Genomic DNA, 15,000 nt, shown 5'->3' with positions numbered 1-15,000 from the left:
TATATGCTCTCCGCTAATCTTAGCATTGATTTCAGTTGTCCTGGACTCAAAAACAATGCCGATTCAGGGGATGTGCAGTTGCCGATTGCGCACCCTTTGCCTCACAATTACACACACAACTACCTATACAGTGGTATCCATTGTCTTTATAGACTGAACGGAAGCGATGGTGTATATATAATATAAATTCTTAGCTCTAGACACATTGATGTTCTGTAGAGACGACGAAACACACACACACACACACATATATGTATGTGTGTGTGTGTGTGTGTGTGTGTGTGTCTATTCACGTGTAATCACCTTTTTCTTCACCATATTCCTTCTGCTTCACTTTTTTGTTTTCAAGTAAGATCTTTGACTTACTTGTTGTTTCATCAAATACTTCTGTATGCAAAATCCGATCCCGCATTTTGCTAATTCCTACCCTCAGATGAGAAGGAAAGTATTTCTTCGAAACTCCGTGGATTAAAGACTATCCACTTATCTAGTGTTTCCTTTTCAGATTAAATATGTTTTTAACTCTTTTTCAAAGTATTTTTTAACATGTTTTATTAACTGTTTGCTCGTGTGTATATATATATATATATATATATATATATATATATATATATATATATATATATATATATATATATATATATATTTAATCTGAGAATGTGCTCTGATGAGTTCATAACATTTCTGCACCCTCAATGTAAATACTCCAGGACAATTTGACAAAGATTTCACCCCTTTAATGTTGAGGTTCCAAGATGCCGTAAAGCTTTCTACTATGATAATTATTTCACTCGAACTGATAGACTTCGAAATCTTCCTACCCGTTTCCTGCTTCCCTAAGTGTACTAACCTGCCAAATTTTAAATGTAATGTAAACAAACATCTCGTGGCTCAGCTTCCCAGAGTCCCCTGCTAGACACTATCCCAAATAGTAGCCCCTTAGGTTCCAAGTGACAATATGCTTTGTTTGAGGTGGAAAAAAGTAATATATATATATATATAGTTAACACGCATATTAACCGAACCGAGCGTGACCTACATAAATGGAAGGCTGTTCTATTAAAGTCACGTAAAATGCTGACGTCACAGAATAAAGTACGATTGCTACGGTTAAGCGATATACGACTATTTACGCAGATAGTTATTTTGTTTCAATCCTCAAATTAATTGCTAAGTGATGTTCAGAACTGGTCCAAAATATAGTATTTTCTTTTCCGAAAATAAAGTATTATCTTACAAAAAGGGAGTATTTTTTGCTGGGAAAATACTATAGAAATTTTTATTTTTTTCAAAAAAGGATATTTAATAGTTAGCTTCAAAATCCAGCCCTTATAAGAAATTATCGTAATAGTCGTCTATCGCCTAACCGTAGCCATTGTACTTCATTCTATGATGTCAGCAGATTACGTGACTTTAGTGGACCGGCCTTCAGTTTACGTAGGTCACGCTCGAGTAGGTTATATGCGTGTTTAGTATATATACATATACGTGTGTGTGCGTGCGTGTGTGCGTGCGAAGTCGTGTGTCTGTGTGCGTGTGTGTGTGTAATGTAATTACTATAATATGGGCTGCTGTTTCGAAAAGCGATGATATAAGATAGGTGGTATTTCCTTCCCAGAAAGGCTGAAATCGGTTCTTAAGTAAGAAACTGTCATTAGTTCCTGCCTCCCGCTGGGGCCGATAATGATGAAGCAGGTGGCCCATCCAACACAGACTGGAATAATAACCAGATAAACTTGACGACGAACGCATCACACTCTTTAGGCCAGACTAAGGTTATTTAGACAATGATTTTTTTTCTCCCTTTCTAACTGCGTACACGGTACCCTAGTAGCTTACATGTGTTATCATACTTAGCTGTACTCGCCCGCTACACGCAAATCCCTATTTTCATAAAACCATCAAATGAAATACCATATATATATATATATATATATATATATATATATATATATATATATATATATATATATATATATATATATATATATATATATGTGTGTGTGTGTGTGTGTGTGTGTGTGTGTGTATATATATTATATGATATACAAAAGTCAATATGTCTGCCTGTCTTCAATTTTTCAAAGTGCATCTCTACTGAAACGTGAGGTGGCTGAGCGGCGCTAGGGGGGGGGGGTCAAATAACCGCACTTTTGTAGACCGTTGTTTTATGGGGTCTTAGCCGATAAAAATAATTGCTTTAGAGTCAAAATTTAACAAAACAAAACAAAAACTGGAACTAAGACTTTAAGTGCTCTTGTATGCATGCGCAAATATATGTTTATATATAGTTGGTACAATAGAATAAGAATTGGCTCTATGACAAAAATAACAAATCTGCATAAATTAAAATATTATATTTAAGCATATTTTTACGACCAGGAAACGCCGGGTGCCTGCTAGTATAGTAATAATGATAATAATAATAATAATAATAATAATAATAATAATAATAATAATAATAATAATAATAACACATACATATATATATATATATATATATATATATATATATATATATATATATATATTAGGAGGATTAATTCCGGTACAATTACTGATTCCATACTAAATTCTCAATTTCGTATGCAATTATCGGTAAAAATATTGGAATCGTCCCATCGTCCTAATATCTATCTATCTATCTATCTATCTATCTATCTCCCTCTCTCCCTCTCTCTCTCTCTCTCTCTCTCTCTCTCTCTATATATATATATATATATATATATATATATATATATATATATATAATAAAAATTACAATTAAATTTACCAAAATGATCCAAGATGGTAAAACTAAAGTATATTATAAATATTAAAGAATTAATATTTATCAAGTAATCTCAACCAGATGTAAAAGCTCGATAAAACCAAATAGAAGATATAGCTTATTTTACCGTCATTGGATAATTTACGTTCCACCAGACTATCCATTCACGTGAAATAACCCTTTTCTTCACCATATTCCCTCTGCTTCACTTTTTGTTACCAAGTAAGATCTTAGACTTACTTGCAGTTTCATCAAATACTTTTGTGTGCAAAATCCGATCCCGCATTTTACTAATTCCTACCCTCTGATGAGAAGGAAAGTATTTCTTCAAAACTCCGCGGATTAAGGGCTATCCACTTATCAAGTGTTTCCTTTTCAGATTAAATATGTTTTTAACTCTTTTTCAACGTGTTTTTAACTTTTTATTTACTATTTACTCTTATATATATATATATATATATATATATATATATACATATATATATATATATATATATATATATATATATATATATATATATATATATATATATATATATATAGTAAAATGATTCATAATTTATAATTAGATATCGGAACAAACAAAATCAATAAATTGTACGATCGTTTCGGAAACGATGATTTTACTGAGACAGACAATACGTCTTGAACAATAATTTTATCATTTGATTTTATAAAATAAAGTCTCCTCATCAGCAAAAAGAGTGAGTGGGGGTTTAAAGACACCAAAAATAAAACTAGCATTTTTTAAGTAAGGCAGATACATCTTTTATTTGCCCGCCTTTAAAGCTCGTAAGTATTATGGTCAAACCATTCATTGGCGTGTTGTAAAATGAAGTTTACGGATGGTTGAAATGGTGATATACCGATTTTTAATTATAAATCATTTTACTCAATATTAAAATAGATCTAGGATATCTATTCCTATTAAGCTTATATATCTACATTACAACGAGCACTGTTTTCTTTTAATTGTATTACTGCATTTACTAATACATTAAAATAACTCTGCTCTTTACACTGCTGTCCTAATCCCCTTAAAATTATATATATATATATATATATATATATATATATATATATATATATATATATATATATATATATATATATATATATATATATACAAATATTATTGAATAGCACCGAATTATTCTGTTTTACAATTTTCCTTTTTATCTTCTCCAATCTCCAAACAGTCCTTTTTGTGTTCTCGAAATTGTATATATATATATAGCGTAATGGTTAGGAGCCTTGACTGCCGTACAAACGGTCGGGTTTCAATCGTGGCTTGAGGTAGTTGCCTGTCTAGCCGCACTGATGAGCTGTGAAACAGCGAAACAGTACTGTATGTGGATGACTATATATATATATATATATATATATATATATATATATATATATATATATATATATATATTGTCCTGCCTTGATAGAGTTCAAAATAGACTTCGTAGCCTCGTAGGAGATATCGTTTTCTCTTCCCTGCAACCTCTATCTCACAGAAGAGATGTTGCGAGTTTGTCTTTGATGTATCGTTATTTTCATGAAAATGTTGAACTGTGGTCCCCCCTCGCCAAACTTTCACAAGAAACACTTGTCTAGCTGAAAACACTATCAATAATTCCCCCCACTCTTTATCTGTGCCTAAACCTAAACGTAGATTCCATGAACAAAGCTTCTTTCTTAGAACTATCTACTTGTGGAATTGTCTTCCGTTTTCCTACTTTCCGGCTGACTACAATATGGTTGTCTTCAAGTCTAACGTAAATAAGTTGTTGATGAGCCGTTCCATATAAATTAACAAATTTACCGAATTTTCATTACTAATGATTAATATATTGTCCAATTTCTACTGTACACTCTTTAACCCTTATCCTTGAGTGGCCTCTTGGCCTTGATAATGTGGTGATGCCTGTGTAAAAAAATATATATGCTGTATATCTACGTGTATATATATGCATATATATATATATATATATATATATATATTCACGTAGATATACAGCTATGTTCATAACATGCACGCACTCACACGCAGAAGTAAAAGTTTTTAAAACTTTGACCCCAATTTTGACCCCTTAGCATCCATTTTTTTGGTCCCAAATCAAATTAAAAAGTTTGATTCATGTCAGAGTAACCTACATCTACAATTTCAAGTGTTTAGGCACAAAATTGACGGAGGAGTTTGGTAGAGTTTTCAAAGCTGAAATCGTTTGACAGCCAAATTTCTGGCCGAAACCTGATTAAAAAGATTTTCGCAAATCTCAATACCTCTTAGGTCAAATCTCTCGTCTGTAGACAGAAAATAAACAGAGTAATTTGGTCGGGGAATGTACACACAGACAGACAGACAGACACACACACATACAGACAGACACACACAGACAGACAGACAGACACACACACACACACAGACACACACAGACACACACAGACACACAGACACACACACACAGACGATTTCACATTCATAGGCATACAGAATTATTTATTTTTTATTTATGTTTTTTTTTTGTTTGACTAATTTTTTCATCCGTTTCTCGAAACCCGCAACTAGGTTATATATTTCTATTCGAGCAAATCTGGGTAAACACAGTTGTTCTTCGGTCCTGGATATGACATTAAACTATATCCGATGGTGAGGCCCCAGCTTGCAGACTTTGGGGAGTGTGGAGCCACCCTTTAATTGCCATTGCTCTCAGGTCCACTCTGACCCGGACTGGTAGTACCTGTTAGGGTCCCAATTATGGGTTAAATAGAAACCGATTTTAAAAAAACAAATATATTCTATTAAAATATTGTTCTTCAAAATCATTGGATTCGGCATTAAATAACCTGAAAAGGGTTGATATGCCGTAAAACAAAACCAACCAACCAACAGTTGTTCTTCATTTTGCGATCGCAGTCGAGATAATGGAGTTCGATAAACTCCATTATCTTTTTATGTGGCTGTTTCTATGTGCGCGCGTACTATTATACACATTCGAAAGCAGGAGGGCTGACCTAACCTTTCATCTACTTACAACGTCTTGTAATTCCAAATGGTCACCCGTCTGGTACTGGCAAGACTCAGCGTTGCTGGCGAGAACGCATGTGCCAATGTGATTGTGTTGTATATGGAGGAACTAGATATACCTATTTACAATGCCTCCCCACAGGACAGAGTTAGACACCAGGGTCGTTTTTTAACGTGGAGAAAAGGTACAAAAATAAAAATTGTCTCAGTCGTGAAGGATTGCTCCTCCACCGAAAGAGAACAAGAAATGTCAGTGCAGCATCTGAAGAACAGATGGTATTTATTTGCTCCCCCACCGAGCAAATTAGGCACAAGGCCGACTTTTAATGTGAGGAGTGAAGGGAGGGGGAAGGGAAAAAGGGGACCAGCTCCCGAGAGGTGGGAAATGGGAGCTGGTTAATGGTCAGGCATGCGGGGTTGCCCCCACATCTGGTCTTTGCTAGTCATAGCTAGTCATAGCTTGCAGTATCTGCCGGAACAGATGGTATTTATTTGCTCCCCCACTGAGCAAATTAGGCACAAGGCCGTTTTTAATGTGAGGTAAAAACCAGCTCCCCTAAAAGTAGGCAAAAAGGGGGCACTCTGTTTACCAAAAATAATAATTGTCCCAGTATAGAGGGTTTCCCCTCCATTGACTGGAACAAATTATCTTAAGTGCAGCATCTGCCGGAACAGATACTACACTTTGATCCCAGCCAAAAGGCCAAGAAGGAACTAGATGTAGCCATGACCGATTGGGTCAAAATCAGTACATTTTTAAACATTTTTTTATTTAATTCTAAAATTATGTAATCTACGATATATCTCTTCCGATATACTCGTTTTACATGAGTAAAGAAAAAACTTCCGAGTCTTTTTACTTCTATATTATCTTTAGTAATTATTTACGCATTAGACGTTTCGCACAAGGCGTGGCCATTCACTGGCAACAATAATTGGCGTTTGTTTGGAGTACGACCAACGGTATTCACCATAAGCGGGTTGAACCGGTTTCCTCCAAAAGAGAAAGTGTCAAGTCAATAATCAAATTCACAAGCGGTACACAGTGACCCCGAGTAGTGGAGCTAATGCCGTTAGATGTTTTTCAGTTCTTGCAGAGGGTCTCAATTTTCTCATACCTAAAACGATTGGCATTTCGAAATGGTCACCCATCTGATATTGACAGGGTTCAACGTTGCTTAACTTCCGTGATCTAACGAGAACAGGTGTGTCACTGTGATTCGATTCTTTTGATAAGCGCGGGAAATAATTCCACGTTATCACAACAGTCGTATACCATTCAGTTCTCGCTTGGAACGACCGTTCATCTCTGCAATTTAAGTGGTCTTCTCAAGGCTCTGGTACTCTCCGCACATTTCCAGTGGAGGTCTGGTTGGTGTTCAGTCTCTTCAGTTTTTTTTAATTCTCTTTGACCTTACAGGACTATTTCTGTGGTCCCAACCAAGTTTAGTGCCACCCCTTGTGCTTTTTTGTTTATTATTATTATTATTATTATTATTATTATTATTATTATTATTATTATTATTCCCTCACTATTAGTTTTAACACAAGCCATCAACAAAGAATTCTCTTTAAGAACAACTTGTGGTGTTCCTGGAGCTATTATTATTATTGGCTCACAAGGAGCTTTCACACAGGTCATCAAAATCTCATTGAAACAGTCTATGGTATTCCTTGAAAGCTGAATGAAGAAGTCTTTCCCAGGTTTCCAGTACTTTTCACCTATTTCGATAAAATTTGCAAATAAATTTGCATTATCGCAACAGCTGCTTGCCATTGATTTCTCGTTGGCAGCGGCCATTGGTCTTCACTGAAATTTGAGTGGCAATAAGCCTCCACACGGTTCCAGTCCTCTTTGAACTTATCCAGCCGAGGTCTGGTTTGTGTTTTCTCCTCGGTCTTTCCTTCCTCCTTGATTCTACTTGGCTAATCAGTCTTACTGTTTTTAGGGGGTGCAGTGGTAATGGGGGATGGGGTCGGCTTAGAGAATTTATGGGTATGCAGCTTCATTATTATTGGTTGCATGTAGTACTTCATGTTTGGTCTCTGCAGCAGTTTTTTAGGCCTGCGCTTATGTTTCATCTGAGCAGTAACTGTAGTAGTAGTTGTAGTGGTAGTAGTGGTACTCACTAGGAGTCTGAGTGACAGCAAGTCTCCCCAGATGTTCAGTACTCTCCACCTCTTTCAATAAAATTTGCTGATGAATTTGCGTTATCGTGATAGCCGCTTACTATCGATTTCTCATTGGCAGTAACCATTGGTCTTCACTGGAATTTGTGTGGCAATAAGCCTCCCCTCTTTACACTCATCCAGCGGAGGTCTGGTTAGTGCTTTCTCTCATCGGTCTTTCCATTCTCCTTGACCCTGCTCACCTATTTGGTGCGGTGGCTGTGTACACAAAAAATGGGGCATGGCAAAAGCGCAGGGGATGATCCTTGATGTTTTACATCTGTATCATTTTCTGTATGTCCATCCTGTGTCTATAGCTCACTTGTATTAATCCCTGCATTCAAGGGGTTTCTTTAATATTTCAGCAGTTTTTATTATTGTTATCCGTACTATCTTCTCAGTCAATCTTCTGACTTCAATCTCTCCCTTTTTTCCCCCAAAGTTTCTCAAAAGTTGTCTTCTAGTGATCATACTATTTTTTGTGTTATCTTAACTTTCTACATCTTCCATATCTATGTCGGCTCTCTGGCCAATTCCGTATAATTGCTCTGCTTCTCTATTCCTTGATATCCACCCTGTGGTTTGTTGGAACGGCGAAATCTAAAATCTGACAGAAATTTCTCCCTTTCGTTAATTATTATAACATCCGGTCTTCTTGCTTGGATGGGTTTATCTTTCTGTACGTCCTTGTTCCATAGGATTTTGTGACTTCCGTTTTCAAGTGCTACTGCCGGTTTGTGCTTGTGTTATTTGTCTGTTCAAGATACAATTGTTTGCATAATTCCCAAACCTTCCTTACTTGATCGTTTGGGAATTCTAGGCGCTGTATTGGACTATAAAATTAAAACGTCATCAAAATGTGAACTATAGCGTCATCGATTAAAACAGTATACATTGCACGTATCCCAATGTCCTCCTACATACAACGCCTGGTGTTTCCAAATGGTCACCCGTCTGATATTGACTAGGCTCAATGTTGCTTAACTTCCGTCATCTAACGAGAACCGAGTAATTGGCCACGGTTGATGGTCTAAAATGATGTCATTTATCAAATACGAGAGAGAGGGGGAAGGGAAAGGGAGATAAGGGGAGAGGAGGGATATATCCGTTGACTGACCAAGTCGGGTTTCTAGAACGTCTTGTCTTCTAGTAAAACTGTGGTGCTTGTTTTTTCCCCCCAATCGATGCGGGGTAAGATCATAAAAAGGATGACGTCACAACAGGGTGACATAATAAAAGATTGGCGTCATCCATTAAAAAAAACGATGTAAGATAACCGGATAGTGGCAGAATGATGACATCAATTTCTATATGAGACAAAGGAAAAAAGAGGGGAGGAAGGAGGAAAATAGGTCTTTATTCCAATTTATCTTCGGATAAAAGGTCGTTCAAACATCTACATCCAGTGAGCCTAGTAAAAAACATATAATCGTCACAATTGCTTAGTTTTAAGATTTGTTATCTTGCTTGTCCCCGTGCATATTGTATATGATTGTTTTTGTGATGTCATTCATTAAAATAGAGATGAGTTTAACCGTGGACAGTAGATTACGTAACAAAAATATAACTGATATCTAACGAAAGATCAATCGGATTCTCTTGGATCATATACATATTGTATACATATTGTATGTGCCAAATCGATATTTTATTCTACTTAGAAGTTATAATAGTGAAAATTTCATGTGTTTTTCTCATATGAAATTAGAAATTCAAATATATTTCATCGATTACATATTATACCCAATCTAATAATTCAGTCGATAAAATATATATAGTGTGCATATTTTATGCAATGCTATGACGTTGATTAATGATCAATCCCTGTACTATATATATATATATATATATATATATATATATATATATATATATATATATGTATATATATATATATATATATTTAAATATCCGAAACAACTAAATTGTAATCGGCCGATTTTCCCAGTTTCCTATTTAGAGAGTAAGATTATTTCGTTTTCTACGGTTATATAATTGAATTCTCTGAATTGAATTTTTTTTTGGGGGGGGTGGATTTCAACTGCATTTTTTATTTTGTTTATAATCTTATTTTAGTATCTTTTTGTGAAACAGTTTAATATTTTTTAGACTATATGTACATATATAGTTACATAGTTATATATATATATATATATATATATATAACTAGATACATGTGTGCATACACACACACACACACACATATACGTATAACAAATGGTAAAATTATCTATGAAAAAATAATTTATTTAAGTACAAAAAACTTAACATCAATAACCAATCAATGAACGATAGTTTTTGAGACAGTACTATTTTTTTATTTGAATAAAGTTTCATCATCTGGATTAGACAATAAAAAAACAACCCTTAAATATATAATTTACACAAAAGTGAGGAAACCAAAATATTATATATAGCAAATAGAAATGACATGACAATATATTCTACACGGAGAAAAACTTAAAAGGGCTATATTAGGCAGTTATAAATACAATATGAATACAAGATTACCACCAAAGTAAAGATATTAAAACATTAGACTGCAACTTAAGATTATAGGTTTAAAGGGGTAATATATATATATATATATATATATATATATATATATATATATATATATATATATATATATATATTACAAAGGGTTAACGATTTATATATATATATATATATAAATATATATAAGCACACATATACATGTATATATATTATAAGAGGTTTACGATTTATATATATATATATATATATATATATATAACATACATGTATATATATATATTACAAGTGGTTCACCATATATATATATATATATATGTGTGTGTGTGTGTGTGTGTGTGTGTGTGTGTGTGTGTGTGTGTGTGTGTGTTTATTTTCCCAAAGGCTCTTGCCTTGATAGAGGGGAGACTAAAAATTGCTGCTATTTTCAAATGAACTGATGAAACAAAACGGCAATGGGAGACTTGATTCCAAATATTTCTCTTATGTTATATCTCCCTTCTTTTGTGAAATATGGTACGATTATAAATATCTCCAGTATCAAATAATCCTTATACACTGTGAAATTTACTTTATGTATGAAAACCAAAGAGGTCAATTATAACGTATGAGAAATATTTGGAATCAAGTCTCCCCTTGCTTTTTTCTCAGATCAGTTGACACCATAACCGCGAGTGTTAGTCTTCCCGCAATCAAGGGTAGAGGTTTTGGGGAAATATCAAATATATTGTAATACATATGCAAAACTAGGAAAAGAAATGACTATGAAACATTTATAAGCTCTAAAAAGTGCACAAAATAGGCTCTGAATGGTAGAAAATCTCTTGGGCAAATGTCACATAGCCCACTACACAATTCAGGTCATTACTTTTCTCAACGAACACTCATTTGTTAAATTCTGATCAATAGTCGCTGAGATTTGAAACTTATAAAGTTGTCAAAAATGGAGCTATATATATATATATATATATATATAGTCGTAGCTAAATTGAATTTACTGGCTTTTTGAAGATTATTATACTTTTATATGGTTAAAATTGTATGACAATTGGTAAAAAAAGAAACTATATTTCCAAACCGAAAAAAATATGCCCAAATTTGCTTACATTTGTATATTTAGTGTCCTGGCAGGCTAGCTTGTGTTTTTCTGCTTTGGGATGAATTTCGCTTGGGATTTTCTTTTTTTTCTTCTTTTTTTTTTTTTGCTTGCTTGTCTCTCTTTTAGCCTTGCCTTATATGTATATATAACTAATATATGTATATATAACTAATATATATATAGTCATCCACATACAGTACTGTTTCGCTGTTTCACAGCTCATCAGTGCGGCTAGACAGGCAACTACCTCAAGCCAGGATTGAAACCCGACCGTTTGTACGGCAGTCAAGGCTCCTAACCATTACGCTATTGGCGGCTGCTTGAACGAGTAGTGAGTTTAACGATGTTGTTATATATATATATATATATATATATATATATATATATATATATATATATATATATATATATATATATATATATATATATATATATATATATATATACGAGCAAACAGTTAATAAAACATGTTAAAAAACACTTTGAAATGAGTTAAAAACATATTTAATTTGAAAAGGAAACACTAGATAAGTGGATAGTCCTTAATCCGGGGAGTTTCGAAGAAATACTTTCCTTCTCATCAGAGGGTAGGGATTTGCAAAATGCGGGATCGGATTTTGCATGCAAAGTATTTGATGAAACAACAAGTAAGTCAAAGATCTTACTTGATAACAAAAAAAGTGAAGCAGTGGGAATATGGTAATTATATATATATATAGTGTATGTAAATCTGGGATGCCCATTACATCGACCGCGATCAACTGGCTGATCGCAGAAACATTGTGCGTAAATCTCATGGTATCGAAAAAAAAAAATTGTTGGCGCTGGCAAACTTCCGGAACCTCGCGGCAGAGCAGGAGACAAAAGAGCATCCATGCACACGCGACATAAAATATTGGCAATTGTCTGTTAGAGTTTGACGCTTATAAGACTTTGCTTTTAAGATGTTGTGTTACTCGAGCCAATCACTATATTTATGTGTTACCCTTTTCAGGAAGATGCTGATTTTTTTTTTTTATTATTCGCATCAAAAATTGTAACACTGTTTCACTTGAACTCTTCTGGGGTGGATGATGAGATTCTAACACTCTCAGCTGACATTCCGCTGATGAAAAACTCAATAACTTACTAACAGAGGACAAGTATCCCAGCATCAGGAAATGTGCTATCCTCTTGACTGCATTTTCCCAACTGAAGATCATTGAGTTCAAATACAGCGACATCATGGCTGATGCGCATCTGGAGGTCAGCTTGAGGCTTGCTTTTAGCAGCTGCACTATGCATCCTTGCTTGATTCCACTTAATGCAAGTCATCAGAGTAAGACAATGACAGCGTTGTACTGTGCAATATGGGTTGATGCAATAATGCAACGTACACCTGCATATACTGCACATGTAAAAATAATTGACAATATATTCATAAATACTATGTTTTGCATTTTTACGAGATCGTAGGACATAAGTAGCTCTCATGCTGAAAGTGTGTGTGCACACCTGGTGTAAATAATGCATCTATTTGGTTCAATACTATGACGCTTATTAAATCTACCCCAGATTAACCCATAAACAATCCTGAATCCTAGAGAGATCTGGTGCTTCTTTGGTCAGTGTCAAACTTTAAAATGGATTTTTCTTTCTTTTTTTTCTTTTTACAATGTGGTCACCACTTATCAAGGCCCAGAATCCACTCGGGGATAAGGGTTATTGCGTGTACAGTACTTTAGTGTTGAGATTTGATAAAGTGTCTTACTTAAGGGGGCGGTTTATCAGGAATTTGTTTATGCTGGACTTCGACTTCCTCTAGAGCTAAAGAGTACTTTAATAGTTTGAATCAACCCTGTCACGGGTGTTTCAGCTTGAATATATAGTGTCAACGAGTGTGGCTTAATTAGTAGTATGTATGTGTGTGTGTGTACGTGTATGTGTGTGTGTGTGTACGTGTATGTGTGTGTAAAAACACTCTTTTGATGGGATGTGTCTCCTAGAGGCTTCGGCTGCATGGAGACAGGGTAGTACAAGTCAAGGATTCGTCACTTGACACTCAGCCCAACAGGTGAGGGGCCGGGAACCGGCCCAGCACCTGTTGGACTGAGGTACACCGCCTGGGTAATACCTAGGAGGTCCACCCTCCCAGGCCATGCCACCGGGCTTTCCGGTGGGGCAAGTTTATTGCTTGCTGCCTGAGGCGCCCCGACCAGGGAATGCCGACGGGGTTACTCAGGCAATTTTTAAAATTGCAGGAGTGCCCCTCCTTTAGGGGAGCCTGCGGGGTTCCCACTTTCCGGCCTTGTGCCACATTTTGCTGAGGTGGGCAGCAAATAAATATCTACTTTTCGGTAAACTGGGAAAGATGTGGTAAGTTGATCCTCAGCATGACGTTGACGGATGATCTCCCCCAAATGTTTTTTCATATTCTTATGAGGAAGATTTTGCGCGTACTACTTTTACTTCTCATGTCCTGTTCTTAGTCATTCATGCATAATCACTCGCACACAGACCCATTTGGTCACCCTTTGAGCTAAAGTTAAAGTATTTTAACCAGACCGTAAGCAAGTTGGCAAAGCTAATTATAATATGAATAATAAAATCACAAAAAAACAAAAATAACAGCCTCCTCCTACGAGCCCTTCCTTCTTGAATTGAACACTATGGTAAGCGATATCACTAACTATTAGCGCAATGCAAAACTCTTTGTAAATAACTAAACAAATGGAGCACTTTCAGGTGGTTGATAATATTTATATACAAGCATTTAGATATCACTTGCCAGCAGTGCTAATTCCGTCGTTAAGTGATTAGAATCACCGATGAGGGTTGTAGATTCGTTACCGGTTTGGGGCTAGTGCGATTCTGGCCGAACTGAGGAGCTGTAACATATCAAAATTGATTATCTATAAGTGGATGCGACGCAAATGAGTGTGTAAATACCACCACTGAAATATCTGTAAAATTTGAATATCGAATGTGCTAGCAAGTTCTTGGAATGCACTGTGAATATGAAAGACCTACGGGTAGGTACCTAGAAGATAGAGCTCTTGGGTCTGACCTAGTGACAAGGAAGTGAAAGAAGCAACCTGAATCAAACAGACCTGAGAGGGAGAACATAACGAAATACCAAGGTCTTATGTACAACATAAAATAAAAGAAACTGGAATCTTAGGAAGATTTCCATCATTTCAGTAACTGGACTCGTGAAGAAAAAAATTGCAAAACCTACCGAGTAGATATACTATGTGAACCAAGTGCAAGAGAGATACAAACAATTTCGTTTACAGTGACAGTAAGAATTTTATAAAATGATCTCTCGCTTGGGAAGTATGAGATAGTGGGTGAATGTCTGACATCCGGTAGGAGGCCCCCATTCCCAGCTAGAAAAAAATTCTGCCTAAGTACATTATATATATAATTATATATTATGAATAAATAGTTTTGATACAGACACTAGAG

At 35.2% G+C, this 15,000-nt stretch overlaps 1 protein-coding gene and 1 pseudogene across 1 annotated transcript in view; one reads left to right on the top strand and one right to left on the bottom strand.

The window, feature by feature from the left end:
• The window catches only part of LOC145240040 (fibrillin-3-like), a 671,777-nt gene that overhangs the window by 3,104 nt on the left and 653,673 nt on the right, over window positions 1-15,000 (top strand). The gene's annotated exons all lie outside the window — the stretch shown is intronic.
• Window positions 6,358-6,504, bottom strand: LOC145240503 (U2 spliceosomal RNA; annotated as a pseudogene).

This window comes from Euprymna scolopes, chromosome 19 (assembly GCF_053919585.1).
Source record: "Euprymna scolopes isolate OS-2025 chromosome 19, ASM5391958v1, whole genome shotgun sequence".
Classification (NCBI taxonomy): domain Eukaryota; kingdom Metazoa; phylum Mollusca; class Cephalopoda; order Sepiida; family Sepiolidae; genus Euprymna; species Euprymna scolopes.
The sequence above is the reverse complement of the archived record's forward strand: the minus strand, read 5'-3'. Positions and strand labels throughout refer to the sequence as shown.